Raw genomic sequence first — 9,829 nt, 5'->3', positions numbered from 1 at the left:
CTTTCTCCTTTCATTTTTATTTTTATTTTTATTTTTTATTTATTTTAATTTCAAACTTCAAACTGCAAAAAAAAAAAAAAAAAAAAAATCACTGACCAGAAAATTCACTATCGAAAAATTATAATAAATCTCTACTCTAACCCCGTTACAAAAATACTCTCTCAAAGTCATATATTTATCATATGATAGAGGTAGTATACCAAACTTAAAGTGCTTTAAATTGGAATAACTGAAATCAAAGGTATAGTCTTCTCTTATAATGCTTCGAATCCATCATTTTCTTCCTTTTAGATATGGGACAACTGCAATTTTAATATTTTGATTTTGTCAAAATGTAACAAATACCACCTGACAAGATATTTGAAGAATCTACCACTTTGGCTACAACAATTGTCTTCACCGACAATCATAATTTTCAACTTAGAGAATTAACTTATTTCATCATAAAGAGTAGACTATTTGGAATACCACCTTCCAAGATTTTTCTTTTTCGCCAAATGCCGATAAACTTTGTTAAAATTTAAGGTACAACTTCCTCCTACTTGCCTGAGTCGGAAGTTTTTCAACCATTGATACAACTTCTACCATACCTTGCATAACTGCCAAGCCAATACCTCTATGGGAACTTATGAAACCACTAACATCACATTCTCCATCATGGTCCTCAATGCAAGCACAACTGTTAGTAATATAAGAGGTACTTCAGATATTGAATCCAATGGAACTGATGTAACAAAAGTTCTAAAGTGAACTGGACTTTCCTAAAAAGGTGAAAATGCAAGCTAACAGGAAAAAATAGTTGAGAGATGGTTGGTTGTCTGAAAACAGACTAAAAATGACAATAATAAAAGATGAACTCAAATATGTACATACCCTTTGATCGAAGAAGGTCATTTTTCATGCAATTGCAATTTTGACTCGAGCTTTACCATGGTAAACTAACTTCAACACTTATTTGACCTTCTACAAACAATTTTTAGGAGTTTGAGCCATTAAACCCATATGTTTATGATCAATGTGAACTTAGAAAAATGAGAACACAATCCAAGGTCTTAAAGGATTCGCCCTATGTTTAAAGTAAAAAACAAAGTCTTATATCTATAAGATCTTTTTCTAGATTGCTTTTATAAAAACTATGTTTTATCTAACCCTTTCCGTATTAGATTCTACTTTTGCATACTAATCTTAGTGATCTATCTAGACTAATAGAAATAAACTTATAAAAGTAATCATGCTATTGAAAGAGTAAAGTTACTTTTTTAGCATGAAAGGCTTATATCCTTTCTTGAGATATTTACATATTTAAACCCTACGAAAGAATTTAGCTTACAATGAAAGAACTGAAAACAAATGTTGAGAAAACAGATAAAAAAACAAGACAAATGAGAGTGAAAATATCAATCTTGAACTTGCATTAAAATGATACACTGAAATACACAACTTGAAGGTAAAAATGACTTGACATTGTAAAGAAATATGAAAAAGTACACAAAGTGAATGAATCATATAGTACTGGACCTGTACATTGTAGAAATTGGAAAGTACAAGAAGAAATAAATAACACAACCCGAGAGGTCACCACAACATTACTCAAATAAATAACCCAACATCTTCTTTCAAGGATAGTTGGGTATTAATGCTCTAGGTCTTTCGATAAGAGTGGATTGAATGGGCAATAAACTCAAAAAGATTACAAGTTCAAGGAAGTGAAAAATACTAGAAAACAGAATACTACGCTAAGCAAAAGTAAGGAACTCTGTGTTGTATCTTATGTTTTGAGTCCTTGATTCTATGCCCTTTTTATAGCTTCTATGTATGCTATGTGTCAACCCATTTCAAATTTTCCCTCTACCTTAGAATAAAGTGTGAAGACGCTAAACATCACTTCTCTTTGTGACATCTAATGTCCCAACTCTTAACATATTCTGTACTCAAAATCAAACTTAAACTTTCAAACCAATTTTCGTTATAAATCATTGGATAACAACCTCAAATTAGTTTACCTTCATTAACAGAATTTAAGAACACAACCTAGTTTAATTTCAAATTTATGTTTATAAAATATTTATAGACCAACTGTAGAGTTTGTTTATAACAAAACATTCTTTGGTATGCAACTCACAAGTTCTGACTACCACTATTGTTGTGACACCCTTAAAATCATGTACATACAATGCAGCAGATGTCTATCAAGACTAGCGGCATTTGACGGCTCAGTAGGCACCTGAAACTTGATCGCTATTTGGGGGGGAACAAAAATATTGAAAAATATGAGCTAAAGCCCAGTGAGTGGTAAGTTTATATGAACATAAAGTTTATCTTTCTAAACAGTTGTAATTATTCCAGAAAACATTTCATAAATAGCTTCAACATATAAAGTGGAAATTGTTCAAATACAATTTATTCATTCAGTGGCATGATCATAATTCCATAATACCACAAGATATAATCACACATATGAGCTTATGAAATGTCATACCAAATTTGTACCCAAATCTTTGTTTACCATATCAATATATCCCAAATATGTGACAGTAGTCAGCGTACACACATTTTGTATCACTAGTGGAACATGCGATCATACTCAACTCACACACATTCGGTACATCTGGTATTGCTAGAGAATAGTAACAATAGTAAGGCAATCTCATGACTCCAAGCCATCAACATATCTCATCACAACTATGGTGGCACTATAGAAGCACACGCACGTAGCCCATACATAAATCACATCTCAGGTACTAAAATCTTGTGGCTTGGAAACCATTTTTCACAAATCATCATAAATATCATTCATATAAAATAAGTCATCTCAGTTTTCAAATATTTCATTAAATCCATTATTAAATCACATTTGGTTCTTAAGTCACATAATCATGTTTAAATCAAATCCTGACCAAAATACATATCATAAAGTAATCATGGAAAACCAAAAACTATTGTTTAAATCATTACTGAAAACATAATTATGCCAAAATAGATCATGCCAGAAACTTTATTGCAAATCATAGCATACTACCATGGTATATATATAAGGTTTATAACAAAGTGTTTGGAAATATCCACACACAATTACGAGCACATGTTCCTAGAACTATAGGCTCTACCAATCTCCGTTTAACCTGAAAAATGATTCACAAGGTAACTGATCACCTCCTGCAAATTAACCCAACTCTGAACCATTCCTTAGCTTCAACCAAAACCAATTTGAGCTCAACTAAACCCTAATTTTTTATATATTGGGAATTATTGCTCAACTCAAAAATTCCAAATTAGCCTAAAATTCATCTTAAAGCCCAAAATTACTCAGTTTAGGGATACAATCTCGAGAAAATATCAACTAAGCTAAAAAAAAAAAATAGCTCACCAGAATACCAAATGGCCAAAACAAAGCCAATGGGCAGCTGTGGGCGATAGAAGGCATGTGGATAGGCATCACTGGGCACTGGGCATTCACACTGGGTGTTAGGGCGTGCGCATAGGGACGTGCTGGTGTGCGGGACGAGTGCCCTCGAGTAGATGGATGGGCAGACGAGCAGATGACACATGAGCAAGGGCAAACGTATGCGCGTGAGGGTGAGCAACAAGGCATGACAGCAACGAACCCGAGGCATGTGTAGGGTGAGCGATAGTGCGCGCAAGGCACAAGCGAGCATGTTTTTTACTAGCACCGATCATCTTCAACGCGCAAGGCACAAGCGAGCATGGTTTTGACTAGCACCAATCAATTTCAACCTCCATACCCCTATTTTTTTCCCTATTTTTTGACGAAACTCCGACGTTAAAAAACACAAAATCTAGCCAAGAAAAGCTTGATTAACCACTGCAGAACTCGAGAGAAACATTAGAACTTACTTACCATCAAGTTTGAAGCCACGAATTTGCCTCTAACTCCACAGCCAAGCCCTACAGACCATCGATAAAACAATTTTATGGAAATGATTTGATTGGAATCTCTGGATTAGGGTTCATCATGTTGAAAATTCATATTTTACTGTGGTTTATGAAAATGAATTTCAAGCCACTGGATTATGTACCCAGGATATGTTAGCATACATACATATGATTGGGATTGACAAGCGTACTTTGTGTGGGTTTGGCTGGGATTGTCAATATACCTTGAGTACGTCTATATACTAGCAGGGTAATGGATATGGGGTTTGGTGTGGTTTTCTGAATCGTGGATGGGATTTCTGTGAACCTTATCCTTGATATGTTTGAGAAAATTTATGATCAGCCCTTTTCTACTGCCAGTAATTCAAACCCGTGGAAAAACATTTAAAACATATTTATTTTTGGGCTAAAAATATCCTTAGATTACCTACTTGGCCCATAAGCCACAGATCCCAAGTTTGCGAAAAACTTAAGAGAGTTATGAAAATCTTAAGGGATCAGGTTATGAAAATTTTAAGGGGTCAGGTTTATAAAAACTTAGGGGTGGTAAGCCTTAGGAACCAGGTTTACAAGTTTATAAAAACTTGGGAAAGAAGAGTTATAAAAACCTAGTGGAGTTCGTCAGGTTGTGAAAGCCTAGGGAGAAAGGTTGAGGAAACCTGGGGACGATCGGTGGTTTGGTAAAAACCTTAAAAGTTGGATCAAGAAGTTAAGATATATTAGCATTACATAGGAGAAAATAAACACAATGTTCAGGTTGTTTATAGATAGGTTTGAAGTATGCAAAATAATTTGTACGAACTATGCAATTGGTTTCAGATTATTCAGATAAATTAAATCGTGTTGTTACTTAAATAAGTTTGCAAGAGTTTTCGAGAGGACCAAGTTCAAGTGGATAGTAGGTATCACAAAAGGGTGGTATTCACTATCCTCACAACTCCTTCCGGGTTATAGAGGTTGTTACGAAAACGACAATTAAAGAACAAAAAAGGAACATAGAGATAGAGAAGATCAACACATAGATATACGTGGTTCACTAACAGTGTGTTAGCTACGTCCACGAGCAGAGGGAGAACAATATTATTTGAGAGAATGTTTTCAGAAATTACATCAAAACGACACCTCTAGGGTTAGAGAGTTTATATAGCGCACTACTGTAAACCCTAGGGTCATAATCATAAATAACTGTAAATAAATAAATATGCTGAATACAAAATATGAATAGGTTTTGGGGGCAAGACCCCCGTACTTGGTTGTTCGAAGCGCCAACAAACAGATTCAAGGCATTTCAACAAATCTCCACCTTGACTTGAATTCTCTCCCAGATAATAGATGTACCAAATACAACATAAATCAATATCGCCAGACGTACCCAAACTTCTCCCTCATGCCTCAAAGTGTCCCACAAAGGGGACCACTAATAATTCAAAACATTCAGCAAGTCCAAACAATGTTGGAAATTGCCTTGTGGAATCGGTTTGGTGAACATATCAGCAGGGTTATCAGCACTACCAATTTTCATCACTTTAACTCTCTGCTCACCTCTTAAGAAGTGATATCTTACATCTATGTGCTTAGTTCTCTCATGATAAACTTGATCCTTGGCTAGGCATATTGTACTCAAACTATCACAATATACAATAGCTTGGTCATGATGCAAACCAAGATCACCAACTAACCCCTTCAGCCATATTCCCTCTTTAGTAGCTTCTGTCAAGGCCATGTACCCTGCTTCAGTAGTGGACAAAGTAACTATAGGTTGTAAGGTTGCTTTCCAACTAACAACAGAACCACCTAGAGTAAACACATAGCCAGTCATAGACCTCCTACTGTCAACATCTCCAGCATAGTCAGAATCAGAATAACCGGTCACCAAACACTCAGTGCAATTCCCATAAACAAGACCAACATCAGATGTACCTCTAAGGTAACGAAAAATCCTTTTAACGGCTTGCCAATGCTCTTTCCCAGGTTGACCCATGAACCAGCTGACAACACTAACAGCATGGGCAAGATTAGGCCTAGTGCAGACCATAGCATACATCAAACTTCCCATTGTACTAGCATAAGGAACATGACACATGTATTCCTTCTCAACTTCAGACTATGGTGAAAGCACAGATGACAAACGAGCATTTACAGCACTAGGAGTATCTATAGGCTTAGCTGATGACATACCAAACCTAGACAATATTTTCTAAATATATCCTTTATGTGACAAGAAGAGCTTATTCTTATCTCTGTCCCTATAAATCTCCATACCCAGAATTTTCTGAGCAGCACCCAAATCCTTCATATCAAACTCAGCACTGAGAAGATTCTTCAATTTCAGAATATCAGACTTGGACTTTGCAGCTATGAGCATATCATCTATATATAAAAGTAGATAAATCATCGAACCATCATCAACTTTGTTTTGATATACACAACAATCATACAGACTCCTGTTATAGCCAAGTCCAATCATATAGCTGTCAAATCGTTTGTACCACTACCTTGGAGACTGCTTTAACCCATACAAAGATTTCTTCAACTTGCAAACATAATCTTCTTTACCTGGATACTGGAACCCATCTAGTTGGGTCAAATAAATCTCTTCCCCCAACTCTCTATGTAAGAAAACTGTCTTCACATCTAGTTGTTCAAGTTCTAAATTCTAATGTGCTACTATAGCTAGTAACACCCTGATAGAAGTATGTCTGACTACTAGTGAGAACATCTCATTATAATCAACTTCTTCCCTTTGTGTGAACCCTCTAGCAACAACTCGAGCTTTATATTTAATGTCCTCTGAAGGTGATATTCCCTCCTTTTTCTTGAAGACCCATTTACAAGTGACAATTTTTCTCTCCTTAAGTCATTTAACTAATTCCTAAGTCTGATTTTTGTCAAGAGATTCCATCTCATCACTCATAGCAGCAAGCCATTTAGCAAATTCACCACATGACACAACTTCTCTATAGGTGGATGGTTCATGAGGATCCACCTCTTCAGCAACCTGTAACACAAAAGTAACCATATCTTCAAAACCATACCTCACATGAGGTCCAACACCAACTCTTCTAGCTCTATCACGAGGTATGCTCGATTGATCTACTCGTGATCTAGAATTCTCAGGAAAATTAACTTCTGATGTTCTAAGCACATTAATTTCTGGTTGCACATCAGTTTCTGTAGTAATGTGTTGATCTTCTCCACTTTGATGTTGTAATTCATTCACAGCTGAAGTGAATTGCATCTCCACCTGCTTATCAACACTACTACTTTCTCCCACATCAGTAGACATCATAAAAGACTTTACAATTGAGTTAAGCATGAAATTTTCATCAAATATCATAGTCTTAGTAAGTATGACTCTATTCTCAGAAGGTGACCAGACTCTATATCCCTTAACTCTATCCCCAAAACCCACAAATATACCCTTTTTAGCTCTCGGTTCTAATTTACCCTCATTAACATGATAGTAGAAAGTACAACAAAAAAATTTACTGCTTCTGTCCAAAACCTTCTAGCCAACCCTGCATTAGAAAGCATACATCTTGCTCTTTCCAACAACGTCTGATTCATACGTTATGCAATCTCATTTTGCTGTGGAGTATTCCTAACAATGTGATGGTGAACAATCCCCTCAGCTGTACAGAACTCATTAAATTCAGATCCACAGAATTCTAGACCATTATTAGTTCGCAGCCTTTTGATCTTCTTCTCAGTTTGATTTTCAATCAATATCTTCCACTGCTTAAAATTCTTGAAGGCTTCACTTTTATGTTTCATCATAAAAACCCAAGTCATTCTTGAGTAATCATCAATTATAGACAAAAAATATCTACTGCCTCCAATAGATTCAACTTTGAAGGTCCCCAATAGTCTGAATGAATATAATCAAGTGTCCCTTTTGTACGATGAACGCCTCTTGAAAACTTGCTGTGATGAAGCCTCCCAAATACACAATATTCACAAAATTCAAAATCCTGCACCTTGTGCCCACAAAGAAGATATTTTTTGACAGAATTTGCATCCCTTTTTCACTCATATGACCAAGTCTCATATGCCATAACTTAGTCATATCATCCTTGTGAACGACCGACAATGCAACAACAACATAACTTGTTATCGTGGAACCTAATAGAAAATACAGTGTTCCACACTTTATGCCTTTCAGAACTACCTCAGAACCCTTATAGACATACATTGTAACCCTTGCTATCGAGTACACTAAAGGATATCAAACTTTTCTTTATTAGTGGAACATGCCTAACCTCTTTTAAGTGTAGAATGCACCATTATGTGTTTGTATCTTGACTGAGCCGATTCCAACTATCTTGCACACAGCACCATTAGCCATGTTAACATTCCCTCCATCTATTTACTGATAGGTTGAGAACCACTCTCTATTTAGGCACATATTATAAGATGCCTCAGAATCAAGAACCCACACATCATTAGAATGTGAATGTTCATTCACAACTAAAACTAGATCTCCTTCAGAATCGATCTCGACTTCTTCAGAATCAATCTCAACTTGTGCAACAGAGGCGGATGCTTCCCTTTTGTCACTCTTTTCCTTCTTTTCCTGATTCCTTTTTATCTTAGGACATTCGGTTTTCCAATGCCCCTTTTCTTTACAGTAATTACAAATATCATCTGACCTAGAACCCTTTGACTTCGAAGACTTTTTATTCTAGTTCGACTTCTGCTTACCAGAATTCCTATGTCCCTTGCTCCCTGTAGCAGCTAACCCAGATGCCTGACTTTCTATAACTGAACTTCTTGCATGCTAACAGTCCTCTCTCATAAGCAAGTGAACTTTGTATCTTCTAAGGTCAGAGTTTCTTTCCCTCCAATATACGAGTCAATGAAGGTCTCATACAACGGGGGCAAAGATGTCAACAGAATTAAGGCAGCATCCTCATCATCAACCTTAACCTCTACATTATGCAGATCTAATAAAATTTTATTTAATTGATCAAGATGGTCTCATAAAGACTTACCTTCCTACATACGTAGATGACACAAACGTTTCTTCAGAAACAACTTCTTGGTTAAAGATTTCGTCATGTAAAGACTTTCCAACTTCAACCAAAGACCAACAGCAGTTTCTTCATCTGTGACCTTGATGATGACGTCATCAGCCAAACATAGCATGATCGTCGAATGAGCCTTCTCCTTAAGAGTCTACCACTCTTCGTCATCCACGGCAGCCTTCTTCGACTTACCCATCAGCGGCGCCCACAGCCCCTGCTGCTTTAGCAGGGATCGTATCTTGATCTGCCATAAACCAAAACTATTCCTCCCGGTAAATTTGTCGATCTTTGAGTTCACGTCAGACATCTTCAATTTTCGAACAAATGCGGAATTTTGAAAAAAAAAAAACCCTAACAAGGGTCTGATACCAGTTTGTTACGAAAACGACAATTAAAGAACACAAAAAGAAACGTAGAGATAGAGAAGATCGACACACAGATATACGTGGTTTACTAACAGTGTGTTAACTATGACCACGGGCAGAGAGAGAACAATATTATTTGAGAGAATGTTTTCAGAAATTACATCAAAACGGTGCCTCTAGGGTTAGAGAGTTTATATAGCACACTACTCTAAGCCCTAGGGTCATAATCGTAAATAACTGCAAATAAATAAATGTGCTAAATACAAAATCTGAATAGGTTTCGGGGGCGTACTTGGTTGTTCAAAGCGCCAACAAACAGATTCAAGACATTTCAACAGAGGTAATTTGGAAGGGGGTGTGATATTATGACATCTTCAAGATCTTTTAGGGATAAATCTCAGAAAATTGGGTCATAATTCGTTGGAGAATTCTTTAAAAAACTGCTGTAATTCTAATATTCTTTTCTTTTCTGAAAACTTGTCCAGTTTCTTTGAAATGCAATTGTATCAAAAACTAAAATTGTAGAATTTTCACCAATTTTCTTCA

At 36.1% G+C, this 9,829-nt stretch overlaps 1 long non-coding RNA gene across 1 annotated transcript; it reads right to left on the bottom strand.

The window, feature by feature from the left end:
* Positions 1-230: 230 nt before the first annotated feature.
* Positions 231-3,998, bottom strand: LOC120091470 (uncharacterized). Its single transcript, XR_005485718.2, has 3 exons — positions 3,860-3,998; positions 3,368-3,757; positions 231-679 (listed from the first exon to the last, which is right to left on the bottom strand). It is a non-coding gene; the product is annotated as an uncharacterized LOC120091470 (long non-coding RNA).
* Between the last annotated feature and the right edge of the window lie 5,831 nt (positions 3,999-9,829).

This window comes from Benincasa hispida, chromosome 11 (genome assembly GCF_027475165.1).
Source record: "Benincasa hispida cultivar pf3 chromosome 11, pf3_genome.v1.1, whole genome shotgun sequence".
Lineage (NCBI taxonomy): Eukaryota > Viridiplantae > Streptophyta > Magnoliopsida > Cucurbitales > Cucurbitaceae > Benincasa > Benincasa hispida.
This window is presented reverse-complemented; position numbering and strand designations above follow the sequence as displayed.